We start from the raw sequence: 19903 nt of genomic DNA, 5'->3' as shown, positions 1-19903 counted from the left end.
ATCAAATTGATACCATTAATGTTGACATTGGAAGCTCAAAAATCAAATATATATCAAGTTGTATTTGCTCTCTTGGCAAACAAAAGAAAAGAAACATTTGGCTTTTTCGCCTTCTTATTGAGGCCAGATCAGAGTGGAATCTAGCGAGAGTGACGGTCGATTTTGAATCGACAGCGATTTTGGCCATTAAAGTTGTATTTCCAGCAGTAGAGGTAAAAGGATGCTACTTCCACGTGAAAAAGTGCATCTGGAGAAAAGTTCAAGATTGAGGACTTGCTTGTGAGTACATGAAGAACGAAGAAGTGAGAATGATCATCCGCATGTGCGCTTCTTTAGCGTTTCTTCGACCTGAGGATGTTTCCGATGGTTGGCTGTAAATACATTGCAGGGTACCTGACACTGAAAAACTTTCTGCATTTTTGGACTATTTCGTAGAAAGGTGGATGGAGTATGAAGAAGTTCCAGTAGAGATTTGGAGTTGTTACGGCAGGCGTCATCGAACCACCAACTCCGTTGAGGGATGGCACAACAAAATAAACGCTGAACTTGGAAACCGAATCCTCGAATCAAATACCTCATCAGATGTTTAAAGAAAGAAGCAGAGAGCTCTGCATGTGCGGTGTTAAGGGCCCAGCTCAATATGGAAGGTAAACGAAGAAAGACCGCTTACATCGCTCTAGATGACAGACGGGAAAGAACAGTTAAAAAATATGAAGAAAGTGGTGATATTGTCGCTTGTTTGAAAACAATTTCCCATCTCCAAAAACTTTAAAGAGTTGCTATGAAATCCAGAAGCTTAATCGTCGATTGGCGAGAGTAAATATGTAAATAGTGTAAATAGAATCAAGGAGAAATGTAAATACAGTAAATGTCGATGCTTAAAACATACGGAGCGTAATTTTAGCACAAAGTAATTGACGCAGCCAATAGCTGATTTTAAACACGCCTATATACAAAATATATTGTGTGTAGCCAGTCCAGAGCCTGTATAAAGCGTGATGGGAGTCCTGAACACTACTGATGGTCACGCACAGTCAGTGTAACACTTTGCCTCTCCCTGTGGTATAATAACACCGACGTTATCTACTGCCTGTCGTAAGAGGCGGGTCTGAACTTGGGAGCGTGGGATGGTGACCACGGGGCCCTTAACTGGTACTGGCATTGCTTCCATTTATTTGTGCCATGCTCCTCACTTTCATTTATCCTATCCGACCTCCCTTGGTCAACTCTGGCTCTTTTCTGACCCAGAAGCTATTCGGTCGCAATGGCTAGGGAGTCTTTCACTTTCACGCCCTACGTGGCCCTTGTCTTTCTTTTTTCCCTCTGATTAGTGCCTAGTTGTACTTCCTCTTGAAACAATAATCACCATCACCACCACCACCACCACCACCACCACCACCACCACCACCACCACCACCACCACCACCACCACCACCACCATCCTAGCTGGCCTGCAGAACATTGTTGGATTTAAATAGTAAAGAGAGGTGGTGGCGAAAACCGTCAGGAATACTCATTAATGAGAAGGGCCCCTTCTGGGGGGCAATTTCCAAGGTGAACAGCTGGACCGGACTGGGAGCAATTGTCACACATTTTACGCTGGGAGCGATTGACACTGGGGGGCGATTGGCAGGACACCATACTTCGGGCGGTCTGAGTGGTCACACAGTAGAAGCGATGACCTCGGTCGAAGGTAGGGGATTCGATCGGTATTCTGCTTCGGAGTTTTCTGGAAGATGTGCTGATTCGTCTTGGTGGACGCTTACAATTCGCCAAAGATTTACAGAGATATCAATATCATCCTGTTTCTAGTACATGGACAATACTGCTTCGTTCAACTTATGATCCGGAATACTCACATTCGAGTTCATGACCTCGGCGTTAACATTGTACTTTCAGAACTTCGGGAAGAATTTTGGATCCTTCGTGCATGCCAATCTATTAAGAAGGTAGCGCGTAATTGTCTTCCCTGGAAGATGGCCAGCAATTCTCATGTACAAGCCCCTAAGGCTTAACTTCCTTACGACAGGCTAAATACATCAAAAGCCTTTGAGGTTACCGACATAGACTTCGCGGGACCCCTTTAAGTTAGGGTGGGGAACGCTGTCGACAAGTGTTATATCACACATTTTATTTGTGTTACTCGTGCTCTCCATCTAGAGCTCTGCTCCGCCATGACTGCAGGCTGCACTGCAACGGTCTACAGGAAGACGGGGCATACCACATAATTTACACACGGATACATGCAAACACATTCCATGCCATCAACAAGGAATTGACAGAACTGTGGGCTTCACTTACAGCCACAGTGACGCATCAGTACCTGGCGGGGAACGGGATCACTTGGAAGTTCATTGCTCCCAGGGCTGCTTGGTAGGGAGCTTGAAGGGAAAGGATGGAGGCCACGACAAACGGGTGCTTAAAGGAAAGTATTTGCCACGGCTGAAGTTTCAGAATAAAGTGTAAATACTATTCTTATCATGATTGAAGCGGCCCTAAATTCTAGTCCAATCGCACAAGGAGAGGATGGATAGTCACAACCACTAACACCTGCACATTTGCTCTGCGGAGATGGACTCACCTGCAGTTAAAAAGGACGTAATAAAGGAGTTCGGAAAACACCAGAAGTTAGTGGATCATCTATGTAGAAGATGGGCGAAGGAATATCTCACCCCGTTAAGGAGCTTCCATGAAGTCCACCGACCTAACCAAACATTGCCAAGAGTCAGAATCGGGGACGTAGCACTGATCCATGATGATTCCACCACGTCACACCTGGCCGGATAATGGAACTGCGAGAAGGAAGAGATGGGGTGGTGAGGACTGTCGTTCTGCGTAAACCAAATGGAGCAACCTATTCAGCTGGTCATTGACCAAGGTGGAGAGAGGGTAGATGGTCAACTAATATCTTTGATATTCGATTGTCTCTCACCACATTTATTTTTATGTTCTTTGTTTCTGTAAATATTCCTTGTATTTAGAATATTACAATGTACGAGTAGTTTCTGTGATGTAGGCAACGATAAACCATGTTAAAAAGGATGGAATGTTAAGCTGTTCGTGTACGCAATTCCCTAACACCTTTTGCTGTGGTTTTTGAAGGCTTCCATAAACGCGATCCTCGTATTTGCGGATAATCCAGCACGTACAAGACAAAATTCTGGCGTCTCCGAAAATGATAAAAGTGGTAAGTGGGACGTAAAACCAATAACATAATAAAAGCAATGAAAGAACTTCTTACGCAAATATTTTTTTGTTTACTTGGAACATTCATTCATATACAGAGTTGTTTTTAAAGACTTTCGTCTGGAGCGTGGCATTATACGGATGTGAAACATCTACAATAACAACCCCAGAAAGACAGAAAATATAAGCTTTTGAAATGTGGTGTTAGAGAGCATGCGGTGTAGGGGGTAGCGTGCCTGCCTCTATCCAGGAGGCCCCGGGTTCGATTCCCGACCAGATCAGGGATTTTTATTAGGATATGAGGGCTGGTTCGAGGTCTAGTCAGTCTACATGATTACGATTGAGGAGCTCTTTGACAGTGAGATGGCGGCCCTGGTCTAGGAAGCCAACAGTAACGGCCGAGAAGATTCGTAGTGCTGACCACACGACATCTCATAATCTTCAGGCCTTCCGGCTGAGCAGTGGTCGTTTGGTAGGCCAGCCGTTCGGGGCTGTTACGCCATGTTCTTTTTTGTTTTTTGTTACAGAAGAATGCTCAAGGTGAGATGAGTAGATCGAATCACGAATAAAGAAATACTGAATCGAATGGCTGAGAGGAGATCGTTTTGGCTAAGTTGGACGAGAAGAAGAGACAAAATGATAGGACACATCTTAAGAGAGCCAGGACTTGTTCAGTTGATTTTCGAGGGAAGTGTAGGTGGTAAAATCGGTAAGGGTAAACCAAGCCATGAATATGACAACCGGATTAGAGCAGATACAGAATTGGTAGTTATGTAGGAATCACAAGTTTGGCACGGAATACCGTACAGTGGAGAGGAGCACTAAACCAGTCCATGAGTGACTATTTGTAGGCAGATGGGCGTTAACTACCGTTTATGGGAAACTGCTGTGATGTACGAGCTGCAGAGATGTTAGCAGGAGTCCCCGGAGTTAACAATTTAAGGCCTAGCCCGTGTTAATTGTGGGGTTACCAGGTACGAGTTCATGTTATTTCAAATATCCTTGTCTTCCTTACTCAAGCTAACTGTGTATTGTGTGCCTAGCACTTCAATTGCAGGCTTATTTAGTGATATTTAATCCTTCTCTAAAGATTTGTATGCTCAGAGTTTGAGACGAGAATCCCATCACCACTACCCTTATAACGCTCCAAACTCTGAGTGGGCTACAGTAACTTCGTTAGGACACGTTTTGTGTGCTTCATTTAAACGAGATAATTTCTTTCTTGTTTCAGGTTGATCGAGACTTCGGAACAAGTGGACCATCGTACTTAAGGTGAGTTAAAGTCGAGCAAGTGAGAGAGCCTACTTCTCTCGTAAGAGCCCAATCAAGGGTGTGATTCCGCAAGCGTCCATTGGCCACAGCCGAATCTGACATCACTTTCACCTGTACGAGACTCTTCACCTTCGTCCCTCTCATTTGGCCACGTTCTTGTTGGATACGTAGACTAAGATTATCTGTGGAATTTCATACTTATTTTTCTCAAATATAAGATCGTAAAGGGTTTAGAGGTAAATGAAGAATGCAATTTGTTGACCCTCAATAAATCCATATATATACGAGTATAATAACATGTCCTGACTCTCTGACTGATTCATCATCACCGAGCCAAACCTACTGGACATAAATAAATGAAATTTTAGGGATACATTTATATTACAATGTAGGTGCTCATTAAGGGAGGGTTTTTGGATATTCCGTCGCTAAGGAGCAAATTTTTAAAATGAGTGCATCTGTATCTCAAAAACTTGACAGTTGAAAGACGTGAAAATTGGTATTTGAGTTCTCCTTTAAAAATAAGGAAACCGTATTTTTTTTGTTTTCGGAAAATCCTCTTAAGGCGAGTGAAAAAAATGTTAAAATACGTTGAATACCTTTTATGAGGATACTTATTTCTCAAAAACTTCAGATTGTACAGACATAGAAACTGATATTTGGAATCTACTTTAAGAATAAAGAAACACGTTTTTTGTGGAAAATCCAATTAACGGGTGGGGTGTACAGGATGACATAGGGGGTGAATTTAAAAAGCTATATCTACAGTATATCTCAGAAACTTTACATTTTACAGACGTAAAAATTCGCATATGGGGTCTCAAACGCGTTTTTTTTTTGTTTTCCGAAAACCCACTTAAGGGAGGGTGGTGAAAGAATTCAAAAGTTAGTTGAATTCTTTGTATGAAGATACTTATATTTCAAAAACCAAAGATGTTGCAGACGTGAAAATTGGTAATTGGAATCTCCTTTAAAAATGAAGAAACACGCATTTTCGGAAGAAAATCAACTGGGGGTGGTGAAAAAGTAGTCGAATTACTTTTTTGAGGATACATGTATCTCCAAAACTGAAGATGTTACAGTCATGATAATTGGTTTTTGGAAGATCCTTTATAAATAAAGAAACACGTATATTTTGTTCCGGAAAATTAACTTAAGGTGGGAGGGTGAAAGGATGTGAAAAAATTGAGTTCATTTTATGGAGATACTTATTGTTGAGGTTTGAATGTACAAGCAAATGACACATACCGGACAGACTAGTAACTAAGTGGAGTTTTACGCTTGTTGATTCCCCTTTTGTTTTGTATGTTGTAGTAATAAAGTGTGCCTTTGCTGGCGGGACCTAGTGTTTACAGTGCACTATGTCTTCTGGTATGGGCTAGAGCAATTTTGTTACTTTCATTGATCTGTCTCAGCTTTATCCTTGGCTTTGACAAGATGAAAGTGACTGAGGTATGAGTGATGCTAGTAATGCCATTCCTTCTGCAGCCAGTCCCTGCTATGAATGGTGTGAAAATATTGCTCATAGGGTCAGTTGGTGCATGCATTTCAGTAGGCTTGGCAGACTGATGTGTAATAGCAACTTCTGGCTCGGTGAGGAAAGCAACGGGAAACTACCTCACTCCTCATTTCCCTAGTACGCCTCTTCAGTGATGCCTAGGCTATCTATGACAGCTCATGGCGGAACTGTTGAGGATCCAACCAGCCTTCGGGCTGCGGACTAAACATACATACAGTAATAAAGTGTTGTAAGAAAGACATAGTTATCATTTGCATGTTACAACTCAACATATTGGTGCCGAAACCCGGGAACGTACCAGGGACCTTTAGATTGCGTCCGTCCTATTCGACCATTTACTTGGCCGCCGTCGTCTATTATGAACTCACAGGCCTACTTCGACACATCAAATTTCCGTTGTCGAAATGGTTTACAAATTCAGAGCCACTGAGAGCCATCTGGAGAGCAGAAGGTCGAGAGGTGAAATCGGAAACACGAGTTCTTGGTGTTAATTGGAATACGGAATCTGACTACCTCTTCGCAACTCCAGACGATATAACCGCCGTACTAATTGACCAGCCAGCAACTAAACGCCACCTTCTGCAAGTTACTGCCAGAATTTACGACCCTCTAGAACTGCTTTCCCCCGTCCTGATCACCGGAAAGATCCTCTTCCAAGACATCTGATGCAAGAGACTGCAATGGGATGAAATCCTCCCAACTGTCCTAAGCCAGGGTGGCAAGCTTGGACATCTAACCTGCCGTATTTGTCTTCCATCCGCATTCCAAGATGGATTGGTATATCTAAATGTAACGACGATTTATCCGTGCACGTGTTTTGTGATACTTCCGAAAGGGCATATGGTGCTGCGCTGTACGTTCGGATGACTTCCAAAAACACTTCATCCGTCACGCTGGTTTGCAGTGAAAACCTATTATCGCCCGTGAAGAAAGTCACACTTCCCAGACTGGAATTGCTTGCAGCCTTGCTTGGATTCCGTCTTCTTCACTACTTTTTCCAAGAGACTGGAGTTGAGTCCTTTTGTGCCACCTTTTGGAGTGACTCAACCGTCACATTAGGATAGATCCGCAACAATCTAAACCGCTGGAAGACCTTTGTCTGCAACCGCGTGACAGAGATTCAGACGATACCGTGTCCAGTCAGTGGAAACATTGTCCCGGCATCGACAATCCTGCTAATTGCCTCTCCAGAGGAATTACAGCCCAAGATCTAGCTTCGAGGGATTCATTGTGGCACGGACCTTCCTGGCTTGCCGAACATCCAAACTCCAGGCCCCGTGACGTCACTGCCCCGTACATGACCCTGACAGAAGAAAAGAAGACGTTTCAAGTCCTAGTAGCCACAGCTCCAGAACCATTGCTCTTCGCGTCACATTTCAGTTCGTACTGGAAGTTATTACACGTTACCGCATGGGTCCTACGTTTTGTTGCGTGTATGAAGAAGAAGGCAGCGGAAATTATTTAACTGCCGGGGATATCGAAAATGCCAGAGTGTATTGGATACGTCAGGTTCAAGAGGAATGCTTCACTGATGAACTGGCAGCCTTGAAGAAAATCATCAGTTGCCAAAATCATCCAAGATTTTGCGATTCAATCCCTTATTACAAGATGGTATTATTCGTCTTGGTGGCCGCCTACAATCTGCAGACTTGACAAGTGCTGAGGAACACCCAGTGCTTTTGGATGGATCGCACACTTTCACGCACCTGATAATTCGGCAGACCCATATCAGACTCCATCACTTGGGCGTACCCATAATACTCACTGAACTTCGCAATGAATTTTGGATTCTACGAGCCCGCCAAATCATCAAAAAGGTGTGGCACGGATGCCTGCCGTGAAAAATATCCCACAAGGAAAGGTGTGAAGAGCTAGAAGCCCCATTGCCTTTAGATCGCGTCCGTCCTATTCGACTATTTACTGTGACCGGAATCGACTTCGCAGGCCCAGTCTATGTCAAGTCAGAGAACACGACCAAGAAGGTTTACATCGTTCTGTTCACGTGTGCAACCGTGAGAGTTATACACCTGGAACTCTCAACGGACTTAACTAGCGACAGATTCTTAATGGATTTTCAACGCTTTGTAGGACGACGTGATGGCCCACACACTATATACACCGACAATGCCCAAACATTCCAAGCAGCGAACAGATGTTAATAATATACTTCCATTCGGTGACTTAAGATCGTAGGTGGGAACTCAGCGCTAGACTGCCCAAGACCTACTTACTTCAGTTTGATATCTCCTACATTCACTTGAGGAGTAAAATAAAGAGCCTTATTAAAAGAGAAGAAGAGCACTTTCCAGATGATGACACTGCTTCATGCACGAGTCGTACTGCTGAGCCGCGACATCAAAGTGTTCACGACACGAGATTCATTTACAGTTGCTGGTTCATCTGATCATCCGAACAAATGGGACTGACCTTTCATCATCGATCAGAGACGAGCTAAAATCTGCGTGAGCTGTGTCGTTCTGTTCAACGAATAATAATAATAATAATAATAATAATAATAATAATAATATTGTACCAGAGGTACACCCGCCCCGTGCATTTAAAACTGACGCCTTGTAGAAGACCATCTGTAACAGGAAATCTGAAACTCATTTCGGAAATAGTTTGAACATTTCTCGATTTAGTCACTACTATTAACGTATGTGCGCCCTCTGAGGTGAAGATGAACTATTAATTTTTTTTTTTTTTGCTAGGGGCTTTACGTCGCACCGACACAGATAGGTCTTATGGCGACGATGGGATAGGAAAGGCCTAGTAGTTGGAAGGAAGCGGCCGTGGCCTTAATTAAGGTACAGCCCCAGCATTTGCCTGGTGTGAAAATAGGAAACCACGGAAAACCATCTTCAGGGCTGCCGATAGTGGGATTCGAACCTACTATCTCCCGGATGCAAGCTCACAGCTGCGCGCCTCTACGCGCACGGCCAACTCGCCCGGTAACTATTAATTTTTGAAGTAATTTTGTGAGTCAAGGTTTCCTAAACTGAATTGTTTATTGGATGTTTTTTGGTATTCTAGAGTTATCAACACTTCTATCTCTTTCCGCCAATTTGATATGTTACCCCACCGAGCTCGATAGCTGCAGTCGCTTAAGTGCGGCCAGTGTCCAGTATTCGGGAGATAATAGGTTCGAACCCCACTGTCGGCAGCCCTGAAAATGGTTTTCAGTGGTTTCCCATTTTCACACCAGGCCATGGCCGCTTCCTTCCCATTCCTATGCCTTTTCTGTCCCATCGTCGCCATAAGACCTATCTGTGTTGGTGCGACGTAAAGCAACTAACAAAACAAGTGGGTTAGCCTTGAAGATGATAGTCTGTGAACGTGTCCATATAATTTCAGTCTTCTTTTCCCAATGTCTGCGGCAAGGTTGGACAGTCTTTCCGTAGCTTTGCGTGATTTGACACTATACCCTTCTTCTTTTTCCTCTCAGCCCAGAAATTTCCTCAAGATCTTCCTTTCCTCCCTCAATATGTTTTCCAGATCACTTTTATTATTAACTAGCAGAAGTACCCGTTCTTCGTACGGGTTATCAGAAACTGGTTTTAGTTACTCATACTATCGGTGTGACCGACTTCATTAGATATTTATATCACTGGTGTATTTAGTGAAGTATATAGAAATTATTTGTCATGTTTGGAATTATAGTGTACCTTCTTCTTCTTCTTCTTCTTTTCTTCATAGGGGCCTCAAAATATTAGTTCTTAATTAGCGTCGACCTCTAAGATCTTTTGCTATCATATTTTTCCTTCATTCCCACCTAGATATACCTGCTCCCTTCACAAAGCTGCAGGTTTAGTGTAAGTATACTTCCACTAGATAGTACCACAAATATAAATATTATTGAATGTATTTGTTTGATCCGACATTTCGTAACTATTACAAATGATCAAGGAAATACGCGATGCATAAAAGAAACTACTATAATTATCGAGAATTATAATTCTCTGGGCCTGTCACGAATGTCGCACATCATATAATGAATCTGAGTATAAATGTTGAGAAATTTTTTCATGTCATGGGTGTACCATCTTGACAATTGTGTACACTATATAGGTTGTTTTCATGGTTACAATGATCGTAAAAGTGGACCAAAATATCAGCATTAATAACATCAGTGATCCTACTACTGCATGATTTGATACAAAATAGTTTAAACTATAGGTAACAGACACCGAAGAAATGCTGAAACCTAAGCCAGTACGTAAAAACGTAAGCCCGTCGGCAACCGCTGGTCGTTGTACTACGGAGATCTCCGGGGCTATAATTTTTATACTTCACTCCCTTTCCATCCCCGCCCAAAGGAGTGCTACGAGCGTCTTACACAACAGTTTACTTTTTCCAGATAGTAAGTCATATGTATATCAATTTTGGTTGGCAGCTATGCCCAAACGTACGTGCATAATCTAGCTGCTGTAGAATCCTGGAGCTGACATTGCCATGGTTACGGCCGTTCGTTTCTTTACCCGATTCCTAGAGCAGGGGTAGTGCGGTTCCAATATCCCCATAATGGTTGATTTTAGGGCCTTAAAACATGGTTTTCGGGCTCGAAGGGTTTACCGAGTTTTGTTCTTTGGGTCAAGGGACTTAAAATGAGCTTTGTCTCGTCCTTGTACGACAAATTCGATTTCACCTATATTAGCCTATTATTTTAATATTTTTATATCGCCCCCCGTCGCTCCCCGTCGAATTGTTTTGAAAATAAAATACAGCCCATGTTACTCACCGGCAATGTAGCTTTTTATAGGCGAAGCAATTTTTAAAATCGGTTCAGTAGTTTTTGAGTCCATCCGTTACAAACAAATATACAAGTTTTTCCTCTTTATAATATTAGTCTAGAAGTATAGATTACATCCCTACACATACGGTTGCCGTCAGGAAGGGCATCCAGACATAAAACAGGGTCAAATCCACATGTGCGACACAGTTCGCACCCGCAACCCCACAGGTGTGGGTAAAGCGATAAAAGAAGATGATACTCATTTTAAAAATTCACCCGCTTTTTTTATTCTTTTCACCCACTTAAGTGGATTTTCCAAAAAGAGTGTGTTCATTTTTAAAGGAGATTCCAAGTACCAATTTTAAAGTCTGTAACATCTTCATTTTTGAGATGTATGTATCATCTTCATTTTTGAGATATATGTATCCTCATATAAATAATTCAACTCTTTCCTCACTTCTTTTCACACACCCTCCCCCCCCCTAAGTGGTTTTTCTGAAAACGAATATTTGTGTTATTTTGTTTTTAAAGGGGATTCCAAATATCAATTTTCATGTTTGTAACATGTTAGGTTTTTGTGATTTATTGTAGATAATTTCGCTGCTCTAGAATCCTGGAGCTGACGTTGCCATGGTTACGGCAGTTCATTACTTTATCCGATTCCTAGAGCAGGGATAGTGTGGTGCCAATATCTCCGTAATGGTTGGTTTCAGGGCCTTAAAACATGATTTTCGAGCCCGTAGGGCTTACCGAATTTTGTTCTTTGCGTCAAGAGGATTAAATTGAGCTATGTCTCGTCCTTATACGAGAAATTCCATATTTTGCCTATATTAGCGTATTTTTTATATCTCCTCCCCCGTGCCCCTCACCTCAAATTGTTTCGAAAATAAAATACAGCCCATGTTACTCACTGGAAATGCAGCTTTCTATAGGTGGAGTAATTTTTAAAATCGGTTCAGTAGTTTTTGAGTCTATTCGTTACAAACAAACATAGGCCTACACATTTTTCCTCTTTATAATATTAGTATAGATTACTAAGATTTCACTTGCATACAGTATTTAAGGTTTAAACACCGTATAATAGTGTTTGATTTTGTATGTATGGACATGAATAATAATAATAATAATAATAATAATAATAATAATAATAATAATAATAATAATAATAATAATATTATTATAATTATTATTTATCGTGTCAGAAGTACAAAGTAAGAGAGACAAAAATTAAACCAAAAAATTTTAAACATTGGTTGACCAAAAATTGGCCACGACAAGCGCATTTGGAGTTGCTCTCATTAGATCTTTAATGGTACAAGTGGCTGGAGAAGATGGACACAGTAGAAGATGTTCGTTAGTCTGCTTAGTACCACACTTGCAGTAAACTGTCTCCACAGGAAGGCCCCATTTCTGTAGGTTGGTCTTGCATCTCGTGGTACTGGAGCGTAATCGATTGAGAGCCTTCCATGTTGTCCACTTTTCAGAATGTCCAGGAGGAAGTTCTTCCTTTGGAACCATCCATTCTCTCAAATGTTGACATTTTTCCCGCCACATTGAGATTCTTGCTTGTTGTGGAGTTCCTTTAAGAGCTTCAGTGGTTGTCAAGAAGCTCTTTCTTGATTTCAACCTAGGATGTGCTGGTTGACAGGCATACAAAGGATGGGCTTCCATAGTCATAGCCTTGCTTTTCTCATGCCTAGCAGCAATCTCACGTCGGATTTCAGGTGGTGCTATACCAGCGAGACAGTGGAGTTTATCTATGGGAGTAGGTCTTAAACAACCTGTGATAATACGGCAGGTGTCATTTAGTGCTACATCTATGTTTTTGGCATGGCTGGACTTATGCCACACGGAGCAAGCATACTCAGCAGTGGAGTAGCACAGTGCTAGCGCGCTTGTTCTCACAGTGCAAGGGTGAGCTCCCCAGGTGGTGCCTCGAAGTTTCCGCACTATGTTGTTTCTGGCAGACACTTTTTGTTTCACGTTTAGGCAGTGTTTCTTATACGTAAGCGTACGGTCCAGAATCACTCCCAGATATTTTGGAGTCGAACAGTGTTGAAGAGGGATTCCTTCCCAGGTGATTTGTAAGGTTTTAGCTGCTTTTTTGTTATTGAGATGAAATACACAGCTATGAGTTTTCGCAGGATTTGGCTTCAAATCATTTTCATTGTAGTAGTTGGTAAATTCTTTCAGAGCTTTGGATAAAGTCTGTTCTACCTTTTCAAAACAGTTGGCCTGAGCAGTGACTGCACAATCATCAGCATAGATAAAACTCTGGGTACCTTCAGGTAGAGGCTGATCATTAGTATAGATGTTGAATAACAGTGGTGCGAGCACACTGCCTTGCGGTAACCCATTCTTCTGTGTTCTCCATCTGCTTCTTTTTCCCTGAAATTCCACAAAGAATCTTCGGTTTTGGAGAATATTTTTAATGTTGCACATTAGATGGAAGTCTTTGGTGATGTCATACAATTTTGTTAGAAGAATCCGATGGTTGACTGTGTCATAAGCTGCAGAAAGATCAATGAAGACAGCGCCTGTAATGAGCCGATTCTCAAAGCCATCCTCAATATGCTGTGTCAAGTTTAATACCTGTGATGTGCAACTTTTTCCTTCTCGGAATCCAGCTTGCTGTGGTATCAGAGACGACTCCACCTTTCCTATCAGTCGCTCAAGAATGAGCCTCTCCAGGACCTTGTACAGGTGACAGAGCAAGGAAATAGGCCTATAGCTTTTAGGATCCAGCCGATCTTTGCCTGGTTTAGGGATAGCAATGACTCTAGCCTTCCGCCAGATTTTGGGAATCTTGCATTCTTGGACACAGATATTCATTAATTCCAGTAGCCAACGCCTCGTAACAGGACCAAAATTTTTGATTTGCTCTACTCGAATGTCGTCTAGTCCAGCTGCTTTTCCCAATTTGCACTTCCTCAGTGCTGATTCCAGTTCATCTTCAGTAAATGGTGGAGATAGTATGTTGCTCTCTTGGTTTAGCTTCCGTGTTATTGGTTTCTTATCTAGCTTTCTAGATCGGGTTGATTTTCCATTTACTAGCAACTGATGGGCAATTTGATCTGCCTTTATATTAGAATATGTGCTGGCTTGGGTATTGTCATTATTGAGACGACGTAAAAGTCTCCAGGCCTTCTGACTGCTCTTGCTCATGTCACAATCTGTCATTAATTTTATCCACTCATCTCTTTTAGCCAGTGATACTGAGGAAAGAACGCTTTGTGCTAGGATTGATGTTTCTTCGCTAAAAGGATCAAGTTCATATTTCTTGTAATATTCTTTTAGCAAAGTGGCCGTTTCAGGTTTAATGCCTTTGATAAAACTGGTTCTGCAACCTCTTGGAATTGATGCCCTTGAAGAAAATTGGACGATGTCAACAAACTTGTCGTACTCTTCAGGAACAGGAGCGATGCTCAGAATCTTCTCATCCAGTATGCTGGAAAATCTTGCCCAGTCAGCCTTCTTAAAGTTGTATCTTCGCCTAAAATGGACTTCTTGAGGTCTTATTGGTGGCAAAATTTGGCACATGATGGGCCTATGTTGTGTGTTTGGAATTGGTGGACATACTGCTTTGGTGCATGTATGCATAATGCTTTCACTAACAAAAAGGAGGTCTGGATTATAGCCTCGTCCCCATCTTCCACTGTTAAAAGAAGGAGAGAGTTTGCTATCATGGATGAGGGCGAGTTGAAAATTTTCAGCCCACGAGAGAACTGTCTCACCATTCTTGTCCTCATGTGCATAACCCCATACATGACTGTGACTGTTGAAATCACCTATAACAATGGAGGCTTTACTTTTATCAAAATTGTGGGGTGGAATGAAGGAAAATTCTGCTGCAGGTGGTTTATAGACTGAGGTGATTACACAGTTACTTAGTTCAACGGTGATAATTTCAATATTGTTTTCATCTGACTGGCAAGCACTTCTGACTTCTAAATTCGGCTTCACAAAAACGGCACTTCCATACAGAGCGTGTGGTCTTTCAGCGATCAGTTTCATGCCAGGAACAAAAGGGCGTTTCTGCTTCATATCTCTGTGTGTTTCCTGAACACATAGAACATCACACTGCTTGTCGCGACAAAGTTCATACAAAAGTTGTTCTTTGCAAGATGTTATGCCTTCAATGTTAACAGAAATGACTGTTAAGGTTGGTTCTGAAAAGAACCGTTTGTTGGATCTCATATTAGATAACTCTGTTACTTCTGGTGTGAGAGAATCAGCCGTCTAGGAAGAGTCCTAGTCCGTTGCCCAGGAGACACCCGGATGTATAACAATATCGCATGCAAATACACCCTACTGGGAGGTTTCTCTCGTGTCTCCCATAATAATAATAATAATGTTTATAACGTAATTTACATATTAATATATTAGATAAATATAAGTTTTCTGTATCCACACCTATGTATGTATGTTCAGTCCGTCAGCGATGCCGCTGGTTGGATCCTCAACAGCTCTGTCATCAGCTGTCATAGATGGCCTAGGCATCACTGAAGATGCGTACCAGGGAAATGAGGAGTGAGGTAGTTTCCCGTTGCTTTCCTCACAGAGCCAGAGTTGCTATTACATATCAGTCTTCCAAGCCCACTGAAATGTATACACCAACCGACCCTATGAGCAACATTTTCACACCATTCATAGCAGGGACTGGCTACATAAGGATTAGCATTACCAGCATCGCTCATACCTCAGTCACTTTCATATTGTCAGAGACAGATCTATGAAAGTAACAAAATTGCTCTAGCCTATACCAGAAGACATATTGCACTGTAAACACTAGGTCCTGCCAGTGTAAATACTTGGTCCTACCTAGTTAATCTTTACCTGTCTGTCTGTCTGTCTGTCTGTCTGTCTGTCTGTCTGTCTGTCTGTCTGTCTGTCTGTCTATCTATCTATCTATCTATCTATCTATCTATCTATCAAGCAGGATATCTGTCTGTCTGTTCCTTATACAAGTCCATACCGTTACACCAATCTGAACCAAGTTTTGTATACTTACCATTACGGATCCTGCGGGATAGCCACATCTACAAGAAATTTTAACAGCCCTCTCCATTCTCAAGGTTTAGGTTGCTTGGCACAAAACATAGGCTAATATAGGTGAAATGTCGAATTTGTCGTGCAAGGACGAGACAAAGCTCATTGTAAGCCTCACGACGCGAAGAACAAAAGTGGGAAAGGATCTACGGGCCCCGAAAACCATGTTTTAAGGGCCTAAAGCAACTATTATTGAGATATTCTCATCACATTACCCCCCTCCAGGAATTGTATGAAGAAATGACCAGCCGTAACCATTGCAACGTCAGATCAAGGATTCTACAGTAGATTACAGGCCTGATGTTCGAAGAAGGCAGGTGCGTAAATGTAGACTAGGCCAAGGAGAGATTCTGCTACACATATGACTGTCTGGACTAAAGCACTGTGAGGGTAAACCATCCCTAAGGGTGCACGTGCAGAAGGGGTGGCGCAACAGTCTGGAAGGGCGATGGCTAGAGACATAGTTTTTTCGCATTAATTTATGTTCTGTTTCGCGAGAAGGAAACAATTTTACGCGTTATTTCGCGAAATAGGACTGACCCCATCACTTTAATTTCACTTTAATTCTTTCCTAACGTATTCATAAAAAGTTTTAATCCGTGAGATTTGTGAATTATTTATGTGAAAGGTACATAAATATGGACAAGCAATATTGATAATAATCATTCATTATTCCTTATGTAATGTTCATTAGAAATATAATATAGCCCTAATCAACATTGCATAACAAATTACCCTTTTACCCTACATGGCCATAGCTTTCATCTATATGGCCATACATTAAAGAGATTTTATGGAATATTAATACGAAGAGATACGTACTTCTATCGAAACGAGAAATCCTTATTCTGTCTTCTGTTTCCTTCACACACGTGATATTGGAATACAATTTCAAGCTCATTATTTTCCATGAATTTCGCTGCATTTTCGCACTTATCGCAAAATAAGTCAATTTCGCTTTAAACTGACCTAGTCCCTTTAATTCGCTGTAATTCGCGAAAACAAAGTCACTAATTTCTTAACCGGAAAATATTTCAAAATCGCTTCAAAATACTTTTCGTCGCGTTTATCGTTAATGCGAAAAAGTCGTGCCTCTAGCCATGGCCTACCAAGCGACCGCTGCTCAGCCAGAAGGCCTGCGGATTACGAGGTGTCGTGTGGTCAGCACGACGAATCCTCTCGCCCGTTATTCTTGGCTTTCTAGATCGGGGGTGGTGGCATATAAAAAGAATCGAAAACTGTTTGGAAACCACAGGTCCCGGGGTCGGTGAGATGAACAGTGACACTCTGCATGTCGTTTAAATCCAAGTTCAGCCACCATCAGCAAGGGGAAGGGGTTGAAAAGGGGTGAAAAAAGCCCAAAGTGGATCAGATTACGGATGTATGTGTCTACCCGTCTGGGAGAGGGTGGAAAGAAGGTGAAGTATAAAAGTAATAGAAAGGGACCTATATTAAGTAGAATCCATAGTCGCTGGGATGTATTGTGACACTCTGGATGCCGTTTAAGTGCCAGTTCAGCTGCATAGATATTGTGAGAAGTGTTGATGAATAAAATGTGCATTATGACCGAGCTTTATTAACGAGAAAAATAATATTTTGCAACTAAAACGTGAAATTAAACACACACCGGACGAGTTGGCCATGTGGTTAGAGGCGCGCGGCTGTGAGCTCGCATCCGGAAGATAATGAGTTCGAATCCCACTGTCGGCAGCCCTGAAGATGGTTTTGCGCGGTTTCCCCATTTTCACACCAGGCAAATGCTGGAGTTGTACCTTAAGTAAGGCCACGGCCGATTCCTTCCAACTCCTAGGTCTTCCCTATCCCATCGTCGCCATAAGACCTATCTGTGTCGGTGCGACGTAAAGCAACTATCAAACAAAATTAAACACACAACAATAACTCTTAAACTATAAAATATTTCTTAATCAGTCGTCGTCACAATAACGAAATTAGAAAATTTCGCTCCACATATAATTAACAGGTAATAAAACACCTAAAAGTAAACAGTGAATTATTGTAAGTGTACGGGCAGCGCCGGGTAATACAGCTAGTAAATAATATAAATATTTCCGTGGATTTTCCATTATTATTATTATTATTATTATTATTATTATTATTAATATTGATGCGGAATTTCCGTGGTTCACAGAGTGATGAGAAGCGTGTGGGTTGAATAGCTGGACAACTAGTGCAGAACTTAACACTACAAATTTTGAAACTTATTTCCATCCCTTTTTTTTTTTTCTAGTTTAAAGATTGACAAATACAAAATCTGAATGAATAACAACAATATTAATGACTTAGAAGTCCAGTCGTAACCTATGGCTGGAAAATGTATGGATTTACCTTCGAAAGGGGCATTTGCATGGTATAGAGAAGGTGAAAGCATCATATTTGAAGAAAGTCTATCAAGGTACACCCCATCACGCCTAGTGTATCAATTGTCGAGGGAATTATTCTTTATGCAAGAGTTACATTAGGAGATTCTGCTCACAGGCACCCCAGCGTATAAGGAACTTTTACAGGAACTTCAGCGAAAGAGGGACTGCATATGGGAGGATTTCTGTTCGTGTGATGCAATGATCAACTGCAATTCTACACGAGGGTGCTATGAGTTGGGACACACTATGACTCGACTTGCGGTGCATGGGTTTCACCACCGTTTGTATAAAAGGGTGGACTTCCATGAACCAAGTTAGGACTGTCGATGTAAAAGACGTAGTGAACTTTGTGAAAGATATCACGTTCTCAAGTGTAATCTGAAGGCAGAATCTCTAAGGAAATTCTGTACTGAAGGCGGTTCGTAAGGCCTTTGTTCATGCACATTTGTGCGCAATAAAATTTTATTATTAGAAGTCAGAAGGAATTACAAATTTTGAATTTACGTAGAAAAGAGTCAAATTTCTCTTACCAGGTACAATATTTTATAAGAGCAAGAAATGTTCCAGGTAGGTACAATTTGTAGGAGTCTGCGCTTTAACTTTACCGTAGTCTAGCCTCGCAGAGGCAATCAGTTTCGTATGGTGCAATAAAATTCAATCTCACTTTAAAGTGTTCACGCACCGTTGCCCCAATGTGGGCTTATCCATTGCACAATACTCACTGTTTCCAAATAGAAATAACACAAGGAAAAATTTACACTCTGGAAAAAAAGCAGGGGTATAATTGCCCATAGTAAATGGCCTTAATGACAAAAGAAAAGGTTGCAATTAACCGGCCATAAACAAAATGCAAGGAGGCGAAACACTTGCACTCCTTCTAGAAATTGTTAAAGCCGTAAGTGAGCTTACGGCCCGAAGATAATCTTGTATTACGCCGGGGTATTTTTATTTATTTATTCGTGTCAGAGGTACCAATATATGAGAAATCAATTCAAATGCAATTCAAAGAAATTAAATAATAAAAATATGAAGTATGTTAATCACACAAAATGAAAGACATATGAACAAATTAATTGTAAAAAAATAAAAAAGGAGAAAGGAAGTATTACATGAAAATATATACACTATATATACATTATTTACACAAGTTGTGATCAGTATTTGGCTACATTGATGGCATTTTTTCCAGCCAGTGCCAATTCCAACCCTGTACATGAATCTGGGCATAGACGACAGTGCAAGAGGTGCGCAGAAGTCTGTTCCTATCCACATTCGCATAATGAGTCCCCACCATGCACGATGCCCCATTTTACAAGATTGTCCTTAGACCTTGCAACGCCGGTCCGCAGTCTGTTTAATGACTTCCATACACACCATCCCTCTTCGTGACCAGGTGGCAACTTCTCTTCAATTTCAACACGTTCCGGATGATCTGGGTACCTTTGTTTCCATAGCTTAACCCTGGCCTTTTTTGGGTCAGAATCAAGTGGAGCAGAAGACTGTAGAAAACTCTTCCTGGATTTCAGTCGAGCTAGAGGTGGCTGATGTTCATGAAGGGGGTGGGCTGAGATGCTGCAAACCTTTTGTCTCTCGATATTAGCGGCCACCTCACGTCTAATATCAGGTGGGGCTATACCTGCAAGTGAATACAACTTCTGTGTGGGTGTTGGTTTTAAACAGCCTGTAATTAGCCTGCGGGTTTCATTCAAGGCAATGTCGACTTTCTTTGCGTGAGCTGATTTATACCACACGGGACTAGCATAT

At 41.7% G+C, this 19903-nt stretch overlaps 1 protein-coding gene across 2 annotated transcripts in view; it reads left to right on the top strand.

Annotated features, from left to right (window-relative positions):
* Positions 1-19903, top strand: part of Gdap2 (ganglioside induced differentiation associated protein 2) — a 1140014-nt gene that overhangs the window by 296584 nt on the left and 823527 nt on the right. For both annotated transcript variants that reach the window (XM_068225213.1, XM_068225211.1), the window contains exon 3: positions 4418-4458. The gene's annotated coding sequence lies outside the window, so the exon portion shown is untranslated. The remainder of the gene's footprint in view (positions 1-4417; positions 4459-19903) is intronic.

Source organism: Anabrus simplex, chromosome 1 (assembly GCF_040414725.1).
Source record: "Anabrus simplex isolate iqAnaSimp1 chromosome 1, ASM4041472v1, whole genome shotgun sequence".
NCBI lineage: Eukaryota > Metazoa > Arthropoda > Insecta > Orthoptera > Tettigoniidae > Anabrus > Anabrus simplex.
This window is presented reverse-complemented; position numbering and strand designations above follow the sequence as displayed.